A 20849-nucleotide genomic window follows, 5' to 3' on the forward strand; every position below is an offset into this window, starting at 1 on the left:
TCATTAGCATATCTATGGTGATCAATAGTGGTATTTCATATTGTCCTGATCAGATGTGAAATATTTTGATACTTAATTACTAGTAACAGATTTAAAGCATGTAAAAAAAATTCATGTTTAAAATATCCGTACACTAACCACTAGCTAAAAATTTGACTCTCAGCAATTTGCTTCCCCACATGCATTGAAAAAGCGTAGTGCATAAGAAGTGTGTTAAGCCCACTGGAGTTAGTTCTATATTTAAATATTATTGTCTATGTAGGTGATAAACTACTGCTTAACCAGGCATTTTAAAATACGAGTGTATCCACAGAAAGCCAAAATGTTTAAATTATTTTATATCAAGAGACTAGTGCATATACATAATGCAGTGTTCCAAATCTGTTTAGGACTTTGGAACTACCAGGTAGGACTAGCTAAGGTACTGTAAGTCACACTGCCCACTAAATATTAAAACCTGGAAATCTAACTGGCATCCTAAACTTTTCAGTCCCATCTCCTTGGGCCCCCATACTCTCCTCCCTAGCCCATGCCAACTGATCTCCATCCTTACACCCTCAGTTGCTGGGGTAGAAAATATAAAACATTCACTACTGCTTTCTATCTTTCCCTCCTGCAATGTATAGAGAATATATCAGCAAGTCACAAGATTTTAAAAGTCTTTCATTATAGAAAAATTTCAAATGTACACAAAAGTAGATACAGAAAAAATCCGCTTTTTAATTTCCATCACATCCTAGCTTTAATTCATGACCAATTTTATTTTACTTTTATTATTTTTTGGTATCCTTATCCCTTTTAACCTTTCCCCTAAAGTGAAACAAATACCAGACATTCATCAGCAAAGGTCTCTTAACAGATTGGCCTAAAACCACTTCTGCCCCCTTATTATCCACTCACCAAACAGCAACCAGAGAGACTTTGAAATACATGTATAAAGATCAAATAGTGACACTTCCCTGCGTAAACTCCTCTAAAGGCTTCCTACCCTGCTCTGTTTGCTGTGACCTGGCAGCACTGCCCTCCTTTTCGCTTCTTCAGTATCTCAGGCCCCTCGAAGGGTCTTTCTGCTTTCTGCTCTCTACTGGGAAAATTCTTCTCTTGGCCTGTCACTAAATTCTCAGCTCTAGTGTCACCCCGTTTTCCTCCATCCCAGTCATATCCTATCCTGTTGTTTATTTCCTTTAGGATATGTACCACAAACGGAAATGTATCCATTCACTTGTGTACCTGATCAGGGCTGACTCCATGTACCAGAAGACAGGGTCCAGGAGGGCAAGGATGTTGTTTTGTTCCCCACTGTATCCTTACCAATACAAACAGAGCCAGGCTATTTCAGGTGCTCTAAAGCTATGTAATGGATGAATGAATTAATCCCAGGGTTTTTTCCCCCCACACTATCACTCCAGCTTGTAAAAATAACTATTGTAGAACTGAACGTATGTGGTAGACCAATGAACTGCAAAACAAAAATGCTGATGATGAATTAACTGGCATACTTAAATCACCTCTGTTATGTTATCAACTGTTGACCCAATTTTACTATTTATTAACATGGCTTGAAGCTGACAAAACCTTTGAGGTAACTTGCCAAGTAGACTGGAACATATCTTTAAAAACAAAACATGAGAATTCACAGATGTCACTTTAAGAATTTGCATTCTGGCTAGGAGGGGCTGTCTCAACGTTGTTTTGTCTTCATCTTCAAATGAAGCATTGCTCTCTTGTGGTCTGTTGCACAAGCCTTGTCTCTGGTGACATCTGCGGTGTGCACATGCTGCCCTGCTGTGGGTCACTCTGTGTCACTCACATTACAGGAACAAACGAAACACAAAATGTCTTAGTGACAGGATGGCTGGGGCACACCACAGACAGGAAATGAAATTTACACTTCTGCCAACACAGCAACTGGCTGCTTTACTGAAAGAAAATATTTTAAAAATAAAGTCTAATAGTCTACCTCTTCACAGGGCAAAGTAACAGCCCGGGCACTCTGGAGTTTCTAGTAAACAAAGTAGTTCTCCACATCTACAAAAGAAAGCTATTTGCCAGAGAGCTTAAAACAGCTGAGTATACTCCAGCCATTCCTTTTGTGAGACAAAGATAGTTTCCCTTTGACAAACATTCAGAACTCACTTCCTGGTTTTAGGAGTTCTATAATACTGTTCTTAGAACATTTGCTGCTAATGCTTGAAAACATATAGAACTGTGGTATTAAAAATGGATTTAGTGTTTTCATAAAGACGAGGCCCAGGGGTGGTAAATAAGTGCACGGTGTTAATTCCCAACAGTGGAAAATCCTCATTATAAAAGATCAGGGGTCGGGCCCAGTGGCATGGCCTAGCAGCTAAAGTCCTCACCTTGAACGCCCCGGGATCCCATATGGGCCGGTTCTAATCCTGGCAGCTCCACTTCCCATCCAGCTCTCTGCTTGTGGCCTGGGAAAGCAGTTGAGGACGGCCCAAAGCCTTGGGACCCTGCACCTGTGTGGGAGACCCGGAAGAGGTTCCTGGTTCCTGGTTCCTGGCTTCAGATCCGCACAGCACTGGCCATTGCGATCGCTTGGGGAGTGAATCATCGGACGGAAGATCTTCCTCTCTGTCTCTCCTCCTCTCTGTATATATGGCTTTGTAATAAAATAAAAATAAATCTTTAAAAAAAAAAGATCGGGGTCAAGCTCATGTATATCATACCGGGAAAAGAAAGTCTTTTCAACTAAAATGATTTACATAAATCTCAATGAACTTTTCTGATTGAATAACATACTCAGGAACAGCTAGGTGGGTCGGGTGTGGGGGGAGGCAAGAGGAAACTGCTGTTAGTTGCCATACAGGTCCCCCAGAGAAATCCTGCAGGCACCTTTTCTTCTGTGCCTCCAGACTATGAACTCTGTTACCAAAATAGGGACATTCTGTGGATCACAAGGGGACTGGGATGAAAATTATCCCAAGCTCTACAAATGCTATCTATCAAAGGTGGGAGGAAAATATGGTAGCATGAAAGTGAAAAATAAAATTCATAACCGTTACAGTTTATATGGATCAAGTTCAACTTGACAAATTAAATGCTTTATTTGCATGTCAAGAAAGTTATATATAATTTTTTTTAAAAACTTTTTGGATTAATAGACAGAGATACAGAAACAAAGAGGGATAAAGATAAAGAGATCGTCCATCCACTGGTTCACTCCCCAGATGGCTGCAATGGCCAGAGCAGTGCCTATCTGAAGCCAGGATCCAGGAATTTCTTCCTGGTCATCCATGTGGCTACAGTGGCACAAGCACTTGGGCCATCCTCAACTGCTTTTCTAGGCCGTTAACATGGAGCTGGTTAGACAGTGGAGCATCCGGAACACAAACCAGCATCCATATGGGATGCTAGCACCACAGGCAGAGACTTATCCTACTATGCCATGGTGTCAGCCTCAAATTACATATAATTACATATACTTCAGGATAAGATAAGCCTTAAGTTTTGTCTTGCTAGAAAAGTGAGCTTGTTTGTGTACATGTCAGTCTTCCTGAAACAGCTGCCTGTAGGTTCAACTGACAGGTTGACCTTCAATCAGTCAGCTTTACCAAGGCAGGTGAAAACATTTTTCATGTTGCCTGAATTGATTAGTTCTTGAGAGTCTGGTCTGGAAACAAGCTGCCCCAATAAACTCTATGGAGTTGAATGTATGTGATTATAGATGTCTAAGTTAAATACAAATTCAAAAGGACTTCACAAGCTCTATATTAAATAAGAGACAACATAAAAAGAATACCACTCTGTGGATCTGAAGGCAGGGAATAATTATCTGCATGATAAGAAAACGACACTTAGAGGATCACTTTCCTCACAGCGAGTGACAGTGAAGTTCTCCAGAGTCTTTATCAGAAATAACCGAAGAGTATCTCCCGCTCTCCTTGTCACAGTACCACTTGCTCAGCATGGGAAAAGTCACCCCTGGGTAGATATATGAAATGAGCTAATAATAGAGTTGACTGGATGCCTACTGAATGCTAACCAGGCACTGAACTACTTCACATTACTTGGTTTAAACTTCATAATGATCCAATGAAGTAGGTACTATTTTTGCTTCCCCAATTTACACATAAAAGGCTGAGGACTTAAGAGATTGTGGTACAGATTACTAGTATTTGCCCAAAATCATACAGCTAGTTAACCTCAGAGTAAATACACAAACCAAGGCCTGGCTTGAAAACTCAGCGCTTTCAAGATTCCAATATTTCTCATCCCCACTACCTCCATTCAACAAGGCCAGGAACAAAAAAGACTATACTCAGGGGAATAAAGAACATCTAGCTGAGAGATGCATCCAATTGGGCAGGACAGTAGGGAAAAGAAAAAAAAAAAAGACCTGCAATTTATACAAGGAAATAGTATTTCAGTCTCAAAAATGAAAGCAAGAACACTCTGCTTTAAATGTATTTGAGGAAGTACTCTGTGCTATTCCCTTCTGATCAAAATCACTTCCTAAAGCATGGCATTTATTAACTGGCAATTTCTTCTCAAGCAAGGTAGAGAAGGTCAATTAAGGGAAGAAAACACTTAACTGTTCTGTGGTTGAAATAATCTTCAGGAATGTGACCAGGGTGATCATCCATGACCAGTAGGGAGCTCAAGGAAGCAAAACAAAGCAAAAATACACCTGGCCAAACTGCTGAATGCCAGTTGGAGAGGATTTCTATTTTACATCACACACACACACACACACACACACACACACACACGAAATGGGTCATTTCCTATGAGAAATCAAGTTTCAGCAAGTGGATATAAATCCTTTATTTTATAAGAAAAATGAAGTAATTTTTCATGTTGATAGTGTTTGGTAATGCCAAACTACTCAGTTTCTTTGGTATTTATGACCTGACACTGAAATTGATAAATATATTATTCTGTGACACTGAATGTATATAATATTATTGTACAAGATGAGTTGGTTGGTATTTATATTAAAAAGTAACCTGAATGGTTGCATTTTTGTCTTAAGGAATATTCATGTAGTGGAAATTTTCAAACACATTTCACCCCACACCCCTCAATATTTCCCTTCTGGTAAGCTTTGTTTTTTCACTTGTTGAATTTTCAAATTCAAGGTGCACGGATGGCTACGTCTATCCCACGAGATGAAGAGTTCATGTCCCCACTTAGTATGAACAGAGTTTTGAATACCAGATGAAAGATCGAGGGGAATAGTGAGTTAATAATGTTAGAATCTGCTGAAAAATTTGAAAATCCAGAAAAACAGGAGGAAAAAAGTCATTATGCCCTAATAGAAAACTGCTGCAAAACGCAAAAGCAAACCTCTAGGTAGTAAGAAAAATTAGGCTATGTAATCCTAAAGGAATTTAGATTATAATAGAAAATCTAAACCCAAAGATCATACTGTTTTCTGTAACTAACCATTCCTCACTCCCACCACACATTGCCAAATATCCAATGCACATTATTAGAATGACAAGCCATACCTGCAACCCTCTCCCCTAGCGCGGGAATGCAGGTGGTGAGATTATTTCTCTCCTTATCAACCGACAAGTAGAGACTGGGGCTCACCACTGGCAGAGAAGGGAAGACCTCATTAACTACAACCATCAGACCATTTTAGCCTGAGCTATTCTGCTTAAAGTCTGCTGCACAGTGCCCAGCACAGTTCTACTCAGATACAGCTATTTCCTTTTCTCCTTTTTAAATGTTTCTATAATTGAAGGGGGAAAAAAGGTAGGAAGGCATATTCTAATCAGGACTAACATTCCTGTTTTTTTTTTTTTTTTTTTTTTTTTTTTTAAGATTTACTTGAAAGACAAAGCTACAGGGAGTGAATGAGAGATCACTCCATCCACTGGTTCACTACCCAAATGGCCACAATGGGTAGGACTGAGCCAGGCTGAAGTCGCTGAAGTCTGGAGCTTTGCTTGGGTTTCCCTTGTGGATATAGGGGCCCAAGAAGTTGGGTCATCTTCACTGCTGTTCCAGGCATGTTGGCAGGGAGCTAGATTGGAAGTGGAGCAGCCAGGACTTGAACTGGCACCCATACTGGATTCTGGCATTGCAGGCCATGACTTAATCTGTTATAACACAACACCAGCCCTGGTCTTTTCCTTACAGGTATAAATGGAAAGCAAACCCCTGTACTATTTCTTCTGTTTTGCTTATATTATTTGTTTTGTTTATATATTTACCAGTAAAACCTTTTATCCCATTTTTGCTTCAATTATGTGCAACTTAGATATGTTTGATATAATCAAATTACAATCAATAAGTTTACCATTTGTCATACAATTCAATCTTTTAACTTTTATGGATGGGGCACATTTGGTTTGGCATTTTCTGTTTGGGGCTGCCAAGCAGCAGATTTCCCTTTTCTAAAGATCCCAGAGTCTCTTTCTGGAAAATCTGCCCCAATGTGGTCTTGAAAGCCACTCCAACTCTGGGAACTACAAGGGCCTTTGCAGGGAGCTGCGACATGGTCTTGGTCTAGCTCTCTAGGAAACTTTTCTGGAACCCTGAATCTTGGGCAGGCACCTCAAAGGATCAGGGATAAGAGGCATGGAAACACCATGGGGTAGAGTGGCAAGACACATATACTCTATGTTTTGGCCTTCATTGACTGCCCTCTGGCACTTGTCTCTTCTCTAAGCTTGGACCCCCTAACTTCTCATCCTTTAAGTGGTCTCCGACATCTTTTTGTTTGACATAATTAAAATTTGTTTCTGGACTTGAGCAGAAGCAGCGACTGAAGCCTAGAGAATTTAATGCCTTGCTTCAAGTCATACAGCTATACTAAGCTCCCAAGTCATCTGATAGCTCAGGTTGAGCTTTAACCCTTGATTGGCTTGACAATGAGAAGCAACCACATTCTCTCTCTCTCTCTCTCTCTCTCTCTTTCTCACACACACACACACACACACACACACACACACACACACATTTGTGCAGTTCAGCTACAGAGAACAAAGGCAGGATTTCACTGAGAAGCTTATTGCGATGTCAAATTTTTTAGAGTGTCCTTAAGACAAGGCTCAGATCTAAGTGGGGAAAGACTGAGATACATTCCCATATGGCAAATATTTTCAGGCCAACCTTTAACACTCCTTACTTTCCTTTTACTAAGTTTCTGGGGCATCAAAATTTACTTAAAAAAATATCTAAAGCTAAAAAAAACTTTTATCTAAAGCTAAGCACTGAAACCAAAATGTAGGAAGATCATGGGGCTTACAAAAGATAGCAGGAAAGCCTGCATGAGAAAACACATGGTTCCTCTGGTCTTCAGATCAGTAACACTTGTTCCTGGATGATGGCTGGCCACACACTCACTCGATCTCTTTTCAGGATTTAACACTTTTAGCATTTGGTTTGGGTTTTAAAAGTACTATGAGGAGGGGTCAGCATGATGGCTCACTTGGCTAATCCTCCACCTGAAAGTATCAACATCCCAAATGGACACTGGTTTGCGTCCCAGTTCTTTCATTTTTTTTCTTTTAAGATTTATTTTATTTTTATTGCAAAGTCAGATATACAGAGAGGAGGACAGGCAGAGAGAAATATCTTTCATCCAATGACTCCCCAAGTGAATGCAACGGCCGGTGCTGCGCTGATCTGAAGCCAGGAGCCAGGAAATTCCTCCAGGTCTCCCACACAGGTACAGGGTCCCAAGGCTTTGGGCCATCCTCAACTGCTTTCCCAGGCCACAAGCATGGAGTTGGATGGGAAGTGGAGCTGCTGGAATTAGAACCGGCGCCCATATGGGATCCTGGGGTGCATTCAAGGCAAGGACTTTAACTGCTAGGCCTCCCTGCGGGCTCCCAGCTCTTTCACTTTTGATCCAGCTCTCTGCTTACAGCCTGGGAAGGCAGTGGAGGATGGCCCAAAGCCTTGGGACCGTTCATCCACATAAGAGACACAGAAAAGGCTCCTGGCTCCTGGTTTTGGATTTGTTCTGCTCTGGTCATTGCGGCCATTTGGGGAGTGAACCAGCGAATGGAAGTTTCTTGTTTTTCTTTTTCTCTGTAATTTTGCCTTTCCAATAAAAATAAATAAATCTTTTAAAAAAAAAAAGATAGGTGTTTCCACTGCTTGGGCTTGATCTGGCCACTACTGTTCTCTCCACAGAAGTGAGCATCCTCTTAAAAGAAAGACAAAAAGGAAAAACAAAACGAAACAACAAAAAAATCCGAAACTTTCAGGCACTGGTGCCATGGTATAGCTGGTTAATTCTTTGCATGTAGCACCAGCATCTCATCTGGCCATTGGTTTGAGTCCTGGTTATTACATTTCCAACTCAGCTCCCTATCCATGGCCTGAGAAAGCAGCTGAGGAGGCTCAAGACCTTGGGTTCCTGTACCCAGGTAGCAGACCCAGAAGTCGTTCTAGGCTCCTGGTTTCAGACCAGCCTTTGGGGAGTGAACAAGCAGATGTAAGATCTCCCATTCTGTCTTCCTTCTCTTTGTAATTCTGCCTCTCAAATAAAAATAAATACATCTTTTAGAAAAAGAGAAGTACTATGAGATAATGGGAGATCAGAAACGGAGAGCCTTGATAGAGAGTGCTACATAACAAATAAATAAATAAACTTTTTTTTTCTTAAATAAAATGCTAGATGTGCATTTTAAGAGACATGGCCAATATAATTTGGCACCAAATTTAAAGTAGTCCATGGGTATAAATAAAACAAAATGAGATTAACTTCAGAAAAACTATTCAGCACTTGAAAAACCATTTCATTTGCATGATTCAACAAATGCCTAAGCAGGTATTTAAAACACACCTGCAGAAGGAATGCAAGTCAGGCTTCCAAGCATTTGGCCAAAAATGTCAAGCCCTGAATTCAGAAAATTTCTTTAACCCTTGATAAAACATCTACTGAGGCTTAGTTCATCTTCTTACATCCTTGGCATCATCTTTTATTTACCTCTTATCTTTATTCAATTTTCTCTCGCCCTGACTCCAATATAATCTTAACAGATTCTGTGGTTCACCCAGATCCCCAGTCAACACTTTCGTCCTCAAATTGCTCACCTTCCTGTTCTTCTGAGACCACTACTGAAACTGTCCTGACTTTCCATTCCCAGCGTCCCTCTGGAAGACATACGATATTGATCGACTTGATCTCAGAAATTGAATTCCTACTTCCTGACAATAATTCCCTCTTGTGACTCTGATGTGTTCACTCCTTCAACCCAAAGGAGACTTGCAGGCCCTTCAATCCTTCAGCTTTTTCCAGGCCACTGACTTCTCCTTTGCCTTTGTTTTCTCCACAGTCTAGTCCCATGCCCTGTTTCCTAACAGGTTTCCCTACAATCAATTCCCTTCGCTCCTGCTACCCCCTTCATAATACTAAAGGATTTGCTGAGTTATGTATGACTTGCCTGAGCCATGAGTTCCATGACAGCAGAAACTTTTACCTTGTCTAACTTTCTCCTTGTAACAGTGAGTATGGTGTCTGATGCTAAACGATCGTCCAACAAAGATATACTGAATAAATAATAGATGAGAGATGTCAACAATAGCAGCAAGAACAATGAGTTGACTCAGCTGGGTACTTACTAGGTGGACAGCTTCCCTACATTCCCTCCCACCTTATACTAGACCTTTCCCACGCTCAAGTCCCATCGCAACTCCTGCAGTCTTCAATCCTCCAGCTGTCCTGGTCTTCCGTAATACAGGACATACATAGTGCAGACTAGCTGGTGGGATTTCTCCTACACTGTTTTCTCACCTGCAGACTTACCTCCTTTCTCCTATCTGACAGAATGATGCATCTAGCTGTCTGAGAGTTTATTAACCTGCAAACCTGTATCCTTGATCTCATTCTCTCTCATCTTCCTACTTTCTATCTCTTTTGTTATTGCATCTCCTGAGCTCTTGTCTGGTCTCCTGTGTTTTAAAATAAAATACAAAACCCCCTTAACTTGATTCTGTGTTCCCTTTTAAGCTCTCTTTAAAACTGAAATTGTTTAAAAGCCAATACTTTGCACTCCAATTTTCTTCCCTTCTCAGTCAGTTTCTTCTACCTGCTGTCATTTGCTTCTGCTGTTTCATTCTTCTGAATCTCCTCTTCACCCTTTCCATCAATGACTTCCCAACGGATAGGCCCAAAGGACAAAGACCTTCTATCTGCAGCTTTTCATCTATGTCTACTCTTCACGGAACGTGTGATGTACTCCTTCTTTTTTTTTTTTAATTATTTATTATTTAACTTCATTAATTACATTGTATTATGTGACACAGTTACATAGATACTTGGGATCTCCCACCCCTCCCCAAACCCTCCCACCATGGTGGATTCCTCCACCTTGTTGCATAACCACAGCTCAAGTTCAGTTGAGATTCCCCCATTGCAAGCGTATACCAAACATAGAGTCCAGCATCTTATTGTCCAGTCAAGTTCAACGGCTTCTTAGGTATACCCTCTCTGGTCTGAAGACAGAGCCAGCAGAGTATCATCCCAGTCAATTGAAAGCTCCAACATACCATCAGCAAAAATTTACATCATTATGGAATTAATTGACATAGTAATGAGTAACCAATATGTTAAAAGTAAATGCGAGTTCCCAGCCACCTTCTGTGACCACCTCACCTATACTTTGATGTACTCCTTCTTATGAGTTTGTCCCCACTTAGCTTCTAAGTTTCTGTTACCTCTCTGAGACTACCAATGTCACAATCCAATCCTAATCTACCTGCTCTGTGCTCTTAAAACAGACATGCTATTTGATCTTCACAAAGCTGTACAAATTCATTGTCAATTTAATTGTACTAAAAAATGAGACTTTTCAGCCTCTCTTGAAATGCCTGAACACGTGACATACACATTTACATTTAGCAACCACTGACCAGGGCTGAACAACAGCTGCTACTCTAGTTACCAAATGTTTGTGAATGTCATGGAGAAAAGTGTGAAAGAAAACAGTGACACACCTGCTGCTGTGTATCCATGTTACAAGGTCAGGGCAAGTCTGCTAAGGTAATATCTACAGAAGGAGCAGAGGAAGCTATGTGTTGTTTGGGGAAAGAACATTAAAGGTAGAGATAGCACCAAAGGCAAAGGTTCTGAGGCAGAAATGTGTCTAGTTTGGGAAACAGCAAGGAGGCCAGTAGTGCTGGAATGTAGTTAGCCAACAAGGAGTGGTAAAGGTGAATACAAAGAGGTGAGAAATGACAGATGTTGTCTCATCTGTACTTTATTTTACCAGTACACTGCTATTAGGATTTCCTTCTGTGTACAGCATTCAACAGACTTTTTGTTTTCATTCAGCAGATTTTTTTCAGTCCTTATTTTGCTTATACATGTGACCATTTGATGTTATTAAAAGCTTTCTACCCTTCTCAAAATGTTACTATTCTTGCTCTGACTATTCCTTCCATTCTGATTTGCGGGTTCTTATTCTTTGGCCAATTTCTTCAGTAGGATGGTGTCCATGATTTTGTCATCAGTCATCTTCTCTACACATGTTCCTACATGCCTTCATCCACACTTTTGGCCATCAGGAAGTATCCTATATTCAGACGACTCCTGACTGATTATCTACTGATGCACAGCAGAATCCCCTAAAACTTACAAGAATAAAAACAAAAAAATATTTATCTTCATACACAGCTTCCAGGAGTGAGAAACCCAGGAGCAACTTAGTTGTTTTTTTTTTTAAAGATTTTATTATTATTTTAAAGCCGGATATACAGAGAGGAGGAGAGACAGAGAGGAAGATCTTCCATCCGATGTTTCACTCCCCAAGTGAACCGCAACGGGCCGGTACGCGCCAATCCGATGCCGGGACCAGGAACCTCTTCCGGGTCTCCCACGCAGGTGCAGGATCCCAAAGCTTTGGGCCGTCCTCGACCGCTTTCCCAGGCCACAAGCAGGGAGCTGGATGGGAAGTGGAGCTGCCGGGATTAGAACTGGCGCCCATATGGGATCCCGGGGCTTTCAAGGCGAGGACTTTTAGCCGCTAGGCCATGCCGCCGGGCCCGCAACTTAGTTGTGTGATTCTGGCTTAGGGTCTCTTATGAAAGTTAAGAGTTATGTGAAACCCTGACGAAGCCTGGAGGATTTGTTAAAAAGGCTGGCTCATTCACAGGGCTGCTCACAGGAGGTCTCAGAATTCTGTCATATAAATTTATTCACTGTGCTGTTTAAGTGTCTTTATGGCATAGAAACTGGCTTTCCTCAGAGTGCGTGATCCCAGGGAGAACAAAGACATGCAGTATTTTACAACTTAGTCTTAGAAGACACACACTGTAATTTCTGCAATATCCTACTGGTTACATAGGTCAGCCATATTTAATGTGGGAGGAGACCACAATAAGCATGTAAATACTGGAAGGTTACAATCACTACTCTTGCAGGCTGACTCTCAAATTGGTTCTCTAGCTCAGGTCTACCAGAGCCCAACTTGTAAAACTGACTGCCTACTGCGTAGCTATTGTTTACTGACAAAAATGGCAACAACCTTACTGTTATTTTACACATTCTTATTTGTCAAAACCTGCAATCTGGCAAAATGGCAAGTCCATCAAAATGTTATCTTTTGGAATTCTGTGATGGTACCAGGGGTTGGGTTCTGGCTCTAAGCTCTGCTGAAACAAGCTTAAAGAGGACTTTATAACCATCATTTATTGAGTACACACCCTGTGTTAGGGATTATGCCTGGTGCTTTACAATCACAATTTTGCAGTGACTCTGAACAGAAGTCATCCTTCTCATTTCATAGACAAAAACACAAAGATTTTGAAAGTAACTTGCTTAAGCTTACCAATTTACCAATTACACAATCACTGAATGACAGAGCATAGAGTAGAATTCAGGCCTATTTTCAGGGCTTTTCTCCCTCTTTAAACTTCATTCTCCAGCTTCTTTTGCTTTATGAATTATTTTTGTTCTTGTTGATTTGTATATTGACAGCACTGAAGCCCCTCTGTTAGCTTAACCACCCAAGTGTCAACAGGGTACTAAAAGGGAATTTGCAAAAATCAGTCAGTTCAGTGTCATTTTACTACGGCCTTTCAAAAAATTCTCCAAATTCACTGCCACAAAAATCTAAAATAGTCTGGAAAACACTAGTTCTATAAATTTTCCCTACCAACCTTCTCTTCCACAGTTGTTCTCTACCCTATTAGGCTAAGGAAATAAGTTGTCTCTCAAAGATTTAGCCACAGGAAAAAGAGATAGGTATTGCAGAATACACTGATTCTCTTCAAATCTACTGCCTTGTTTCTTTTACTGTCATTGTATTACCTGACTTTTTAAAGGCCATGGCAAATTTCTATTTTTATAACTATTTCAATGAATATTATGGATCCCTTTGGCCATGCACTAATGCATAATGAAATACTATAGGCATCACTGTTTAGGTAGTTAAGTTTATAAAATATTAAGGAAGACACTGATGATAGACTAGGAAGAAGGAAAGGAAAAAACAGCAAAAGGCCAAATCCAAAGAACAAGTTTTAAAAAATGATTTATTTACCTGAAAGGCAGAATACTGAGACAGAGAGAGAGAGAGAGACAGAGAGAGAGAGAGAGAGAGAGACACACACACACACATAGAGACAGATCATTCATCCACTAGTTCTCTCCAAATGACTGCACTGGCCAAATTTGGGTGGGGCTGAAGCCGGGAGCTTCTTCCTGGCCTCCTACATGGGTGCAGGGGCCCAAGTACTTCGGCCATACTCCACTGCTTTCTCAGACACATTAGTAGGAAGGTGGATGGGAACTGGAGCAGTGAGGACTTGAGCTGATGCACACATGGGATGTCAACATAAAAGCAGGCAGTTTAGCCCCCTGTACTGGCCCCTAAAAGACAATTTAAGTTGTCAAAGAAAACAGTAGCAATTGTTATCATCCTTAACTGGGTCAGTTTTTAACTTATTTGATATTCCTTGCTTAGAGAAGCACTACAGAATTGTACCATCATTATAGATGAAAAATTTATTCCACTGGCCCCTTGTACATTTAACTTACTGGGCTTTCTTACTGCTCAGTGTTTCACAGTTAATTTACTTTTCAAATTCAGTACATGTACATTCATTTACATGGGTGGTAGGAACCCAACTACTTGTGCCACCACTGCTGCCTCCCAGGGTCTGTGCTGGCTAGAAGCTGGAATCCACATCATGAGCCAGGCACTAAACTCAGGTGCTCCAATGTGGGTTGACCCATGGGTGTCCTAAGAGCAAGGCCACAAATATGTCTCCTAATTATATATTTTAAAATAACTATATGAAGCAGCAATGACCTATAGCATGTTCTTCCATATTTCCCAGATACAAGCAACTAGAGGGCTGGAGACAAGGGGACCTAACAGTAATATTTCACAGCATTCTAGAATACAAGTTAAATAATGAGAATCACATGTTTCTATTAGGACTTAGGAGAAAACTTCAAAACTGTGCAGAAATAAATTTAACTTTCATATGATTTAAATGTGTAAGAGGGAAAAATGTTAAAGCTCATCACATATTGTTCCAGTACATGATTAGACATTTCAGTGCAACCCCACACCTGTTTAGAAGTTGCCTGGAGGTCCTATAACCCACCTTAATGGCAAGTCAGACTCAGAACTAAGGATCAAAGAATATGACTGAAAATACTAGATTTTCTATCAAAAGTAAAATGTAGCTGCAATGCTTGTTAGGTAAGTCACGACCCTAAGGATGGCCTTGGTTTTCTCATGTAAGAAAAAGGTTACATGCAAATGATGTCATGTAAGGTTGCATGCAAGTCCTGCAGAACTCCTAAGTCATCTGGGCACACTCTGTTCCACAGGTCTATCTTTTAACTGCCAGGGCAGGGAGGATCACATTTTCTAAAGACAGTGTACATTTAATCTTTCTACCTGAATGAGGAGACATGCTCCATTTTGGTTTTCCTTTTTGTAAAGCAAGAAAGAGGGATAAATGAGAGACGCTGATATGGCTTTATTTACCATTACGGATGATGGGTAATAAATGCAGAAAGCACTGATAAGGTGGGCAACCAGTTACACTTGAAGCACCTGATACCAACAAGGTTAGTCAGCTATTGAGAGAGTGGACGCTTGCAACATTACAAAGGACAGAAAAGTACAAACTGGTTTTTCTTTTTTAACTAAATAATGTTAACCCGAGGTGTGGAAAGTATTACGTCTTGAAAGTCAATGAAACTTCAAAAAAAAAAAATCCAATTTATTCATTTTTAAGTCAACATAACTTGAAGGCAATGTTTAAATGTTAAGAAAATAAGAAGCTCTCTACACATACATATCTTAACCTGGATCTAAAAAACTTAGAAATAAAGGGTTCACTGACAACATATAGATAAACTGAAAGCTCTCTTCACTAATTCTAGACCAAAAAATCAAAAGATAAGAGAATTAGGAAAAAAAAAGGGAAGTGGCTCCATGACAAAAGATCTGAACTTCTGTTTAACAAAAAGTACATAAGTTGCATGTGAAGAATGGGAAGGTAATGTGGAAGGAACGGAAGTGGCTATTAGTAAGGATAGTGGTATTGTAAGGCGATTTTTTTTTCTTTTTGCATAATTTTCTAAATGATGTATTATACTGTGCTTTCAATTTTTCAAAAGAACAAAATAGGGGAGGGAGGGTTAGTACAGGAAAACACACCGTGGGAACAGAGTCAAGCACACAGATGTTTTGCGTAAGCTCCATTTTCAGAGACATCTGTCTTTGTGCAAGACTTGAAAAAGTGGAGTCAACAAGTTCTTCTTTGCAAGTGAGGGGTGGGGCTGGAGAGAAAGTGAGCTGTGAAGAAACCAACAATTAGAACCCACAGGGCTGGGAAACATATCCTTTCCTTAGGTTAAGTTCTTTATTTACGAGCTACTCCTCTGTCCAAAATGTTTTGCCATCAGCAATGACTACCATTCAAAGAAGGAGGAATCAAGCTGCCTGTTAGATCTGCCGACTTTTGGTATTCTTACTCTGCCCACGTATCTGCTCAAGCGGCTGACATGCTCTGAGGAGCAGCATCAGCTAGCTCTTTGCAGAGGCATTCCAGTCCCGTGGGAGAAGAGATAATGAGGGTCCAATTTCTGGTATAAAAATCTGGTGGGATGTAAGATGCCCAACTCCTCCCTTCTTTTTCCAGCTCCAAATAAAAATTTTACTGTGTATAGGAAAATTCACATAAAAGTAAAACCAATACAGTTGTTCATCAGCTCTACCGCCTTGGTTTGGCATGTACTAAACTGTTTGTTTAGTTAGATGAATACTTCTAGGTCTACATTATTTGTGTTTGCATGTAAGAGAGTGAAAGGAGACTGCCGTTCTAGCACCTAGTGTAATGACATGCACAGAATGCTTAACCAAGGTGATGTGAAAATGGTAACAGGGATGCTGAATACTCAAGCACATGTTGGAACATAATGAAGTTGGACAATAGTGAAATACGAAAGCCACTGTGTTTACCTGGCAAATGAGAAAGTCCATGTTTACAACACAAACCACAGGAGAAGCTGCCTGTTCTTGTTTGCAGCCTTCAACCATGCCACGGGGGAACTTCTTTACTTGGAAGAAAACTTTCAATTGACTTGCAAATTTCTATCTGGTGTTCCTTCTTGAACTTCCCTCTTCTGGGAAGAGGGTACATTGTATGGGTTAGCCCTACATCTGACCCTCTAGGTCACTGAATTACAAAACCCTTGCTCAGGAAGAGGGCCCTCTCCTAGGTTCTATGAAGTTCCTTTCCTTGCTAACATGACCACATGTAGATTTATACAAATCTGTTGGACTGAAACTCCAAAATATTAATCTAATCTCTCAGTGAATTCCACATAGTTCACAAAATCTACATTATCCAATGAGGAAAGCTATCAGCAAAAGCTGAAAGTTACAGGAAGGGGTCAGCACTGTGGTACAGTGGACTAAACTACTGCCTTGGACAACAGCATCCCATACGTGTCTGAGTTCTGGATGCTCTGCTTCCAATCCAGCTTCCTGCTAATGCATCTGGGAAAGCAACAGCAGAAGGCCCAAGTGCTTGACTCCTCCTTCCCACGTGAGATACCCAGATGGAGTTTGGGGTTCCTGGCTTCAGCTTGGTCCAGATGTGGCCACTGCAGCTATTTGGGGGAATGAACAAATGGATGGAAGATCTCGCTTTGTCTCTTCCTCTAACTCTGCCTTTCCAATAAGTTTAAAAAAAAAAATATATATATATATATACACACACACACATATATACACACATATAAAACCTTATATATATCTTAAATATATAAAAACTTAAATATCCATATATTTAAGTTACAATGAGAAACAGAATGATAGTTACCATTTCACAATGAGACTCTAGCAATGAAATTTTTAAATCAAAGAGCCAACAAATGTATGTGAGTACAAGTAGGAGGTAAATATGTAAAATGTCAGGTGGTGATAAATTTTATGAGGAAAAGAGTAAGCAAGAGGCTAAAACATGATAAGGTCGACTGCTTTCTTTATGTAGGGAGCTCAGGAAAGCCTCTCCAATACTGGAGCTATTACAGCAGTGGGCTAAACAAACAGTAGCCCAAACATACTTGCTGCTTCCTCCAGAACAAAGGGGAAACAGAACTTTTGCCCTCAAGTTATTTTTGCAGTCTATCTTGGAGCCTAGGTAGGCATCAGTAGATAAGAGGAAGTAGGGAGGGAAAGAAATTGTCTGACAAAAGCAGTTGCATGTGCAAAGACCTGGTGGGAGGAAGAGACGGGTAACAGCTTCAATCCTATCATCTGGTGGGAAGAAAAAGCTGAGGAAGGAATACAGTAAAGATGGAGAGTGGGAAGCAGAGCACAGACCTTCAAGGATATTAAACGATTTGCCAAAAAATTTGAACATTTTCCTAAGGATAACACAGAGCCACAGTATGCCTTTCCGGAGAAATTCCTCTAACTACCGTAAAAAGATTAGACTGGAGGGTAGGAGAGATTTACAAACAGAGGGATGGGGCCCAGCATGGTGGCCTAGTGGCTAAAGTCCTCACCTTGCACATGCTGGGATACCATAGGGGTGCTAGTTCTAATCCCGGTGGCCCTGCTTCCTTCCCATCCAGCTCCCTGCCTGTGGCCTGGGAAAGCAGTGGAGGACAGCCCGAAGCTTTGGAACTCTGCACCTCTGCGGGAGGCCCATAAGAGACCCCGGGCTCTTGGCCTCAGATCAACACAGCTTTGGCCTTTGCAGCTACTTGGGGAGTGAATCATCAGATGGAAGTGCTTTCTCTCTGTCTCTCCTCCTCCCTGTATATCTGACTTTACAATAAAAACAAATAAATCTTTAAAAAAAATCTCAAAGAAAAAAGAAAAGAAACGGGGATGGCTGTTACTTTGGTGTTTTATGTGAAAGAAGGGAGATGTGGCTTAAGGAAATGGGAACAAGAAGAAAAGATGGACATACCTTGGAGCTCCTTGTCTAGTCTACTTTCTGGTGCAATGCAAAATTTACTCCATGAAGAAAAGTTCAAATTGTAACAAAACTCAGTGAGAAAAATGCTTTGATACGTGTGAATTTCTTACACTCATTAAGAATGTTTTTTTTTCTATGTGCCTCCTGACTGTTGCCTTCAAGAAATAATGATGCTTTAAGATTCTTAACCAGGAGTTTTATTTTTTTAAGCCTATTTACAGAGCTATTAACTTTCATACCACCTACCCTCGAGTTTTCTTAAGCTATTTTTTTTTCTTTTTCTCTCACCATCTCAATTTTTCTTTAAACTATACTTTGCTAATCCTCAGATTTAGATATCAAATCAGCCCAATTTATCTGGCAAGAGTCAATCATCCTGAACAAGCCAGGGAAACTTACAGGCTATTACTCTTCCCGTCATTTTGTTATCACCCACTGCTATATCATTTCCTGCCAGGCACCAAACTTACAGCATCAAGGAGGTACAACTCAGGAGAATGTTTTTACACAAAGGACTTCCCTCCTTCCTTATTCTTCATTCAACAGATGCAACAGTGCACAAAAGGCCTCTAGTTAAATGAATAATGCAGTTAAATTCTGAAGCCACCATTTTAAACCAGTAATAGAGAAAGCTTAGTTTTCTGCTTTTGTATTAATAACATTAGAATAGGATGTTAGAGAACTGGTAAGCACGTAAGGCTAAATCTTTTAGGCTCTCAGCAAAATCAAATAACTCATTGTTAAAGAATATCTGTGAGAAGATGATTTGCAGGAATTTAATTTTGTAAAAGACAGGAGAACGAGATTTTTTTATATTAAAGGCCAACCACAAGTTATCTGTTGAAAGGACTGACAGAGTAAGTCTGGGGAGTGAGACTTATCCAATACATCTCTTAATCGCAGAAGAGTTGCCATGTGGTATTCAAGGCAATTAATTTTGTTTCTGATCTCTCGTCTACAAACAGGACTGTAATTTAACAAGATAGCAGAGTAAAATTTGATGAAAAATATGATTAAATGGGTACACATCCAGAGTGAAGCCATTTGTAAAGGGGCTCAAAGCCAAAATTCAAAATCCATACACATCAAATCTCACAAATGCATGTTCAGGCTTCATTTCAGGGAGACAGTAAACAAGTAAGTGTAAACTTGGCCAGGGCTCAATTTCACCTTTCACCCATTCCTGTGAGTCTGCTTAGACAGCTCCCCCATTTAAGAGGAGGTTGGTATCTCATCCATTTTAGAGAAACAGAGAGGAAAAACCACTGAACTGACAGTTAGGTGACCTGGAGTTCTTGTTCTGTCACTAATGAACTGTTTCGAATGAGAGTATTCCAAAAAGTTTGTGGAAAATGGAATTAAAAGCAAATTTTATTCTGGTATCGAAAAATTGGAAACCCATGCAATTTTTTTCTTAACACATATCTTCCATGAACTTTTTGAAGACTCCTTGTATAAAGTGAAAAAATATAGATCTCAATTTTCTCAGATAACATTATAAGCTTTTAACATTCATAATATAAGGAAATAAACATTAAGCCGTAAAGTACCTTATTAGTTTAATGAAATCATCTTTCTACACCATTAAATAGCAAAAATAACAGCCAGACTTTTCATACCAGAAGCAGCAACTCTTTAATTCTTTCTTTTTAATTTCTTTATTTGAAAGGAAGAGTTACAGATAGCAAAGACAGAAAGGAAGCTCTTCCACCCATTGGTTCACTCCCCAAATTGCAGCAATGCCAAGTTAGAGGCTAGGCTGAAGCTAGCAGCCAAAAGCTTTATCTGCATGTGCCACGTGTGTGGCAGAGGCCTAAGCCTGGGCCATCTTTTGTTGCTTTCCAAGGAGCTAATTTAGCAGGGAGCCGGGTCTAAAGCAGAGCAGTTAGGAATTAATTGGCATCAACATGGCGGTGTTGCTGGTGCAAGCTTGCCCTGTTGGGCCACAACATTGGTCCCATAAGTGGTAATTCTTAAAAGAATATCTCTAAAGATTACAAAGGCCTGGGCTTCTAAGCAGATGTGATTTCTCAAATACTGTGGGTAATCATATGGTTAATTCATTTCTTAAATCTTTAGCTACTTAACAAAATTCTTTTCTGCAAATGGAAACCCATTCCTTCAGCATGCCAGTGCTGGTCAATTAAATATTAATTCAAAAAAACAGAATGGGCTGACATTGTGGCTTAGTGCAATGCTGGCATTCCATATGGATGCCAACTTGTGTGGTGGCTGTTCTACTTCTGATCTAGCTCCTTGGGAGAAACAGAGGAAGATGGCCTACGTGTTTGGACCTATGTCACTGATTATGAGACCTGGATGAAGCTCCTGGTTACTGAATTTGGCTTAGCACTGAATTTGTGCTGACCACTGAGGCCACCTGGGAAATGGACTAGCAGATGGAAGATCTCTCTGTCATTCTCCCTCTGCCTGAACGATGACTTTTGAAAATAAATAAATTC

At 40.3% G+C, this 20849-nt stretch overlaps 1 protein-coding gene across 2 annotated transcripts in view; it reads right to left on the bottom strand.

Annotated features, from left to right (window-relative positions):
* SSH2 (slingshot protein phosphatase 2) overlaps window positions 1-20849 on the bottom strand; it is a 225664-nt gene that overhangs the window by 62124 nt on the left and 142691 nt on the right. The window lies entirely within an intron of this gene.

Source organism: Ochotona princeps, chromosome 17 (assembly GCF_030435755.1).
Source record: "Ochotona princeps isolate mOchPri1 chromosome 17, mOchPri1.hap1, whole genome shotgun sequence".
Classification (NCBI taxonomy): domain Eukaryota; kingdom Metazoa; phylum Chordata; class Mammalia; order Lagomorpha; family Ochotonidae; genus Ochotona; species Ochotona princeps.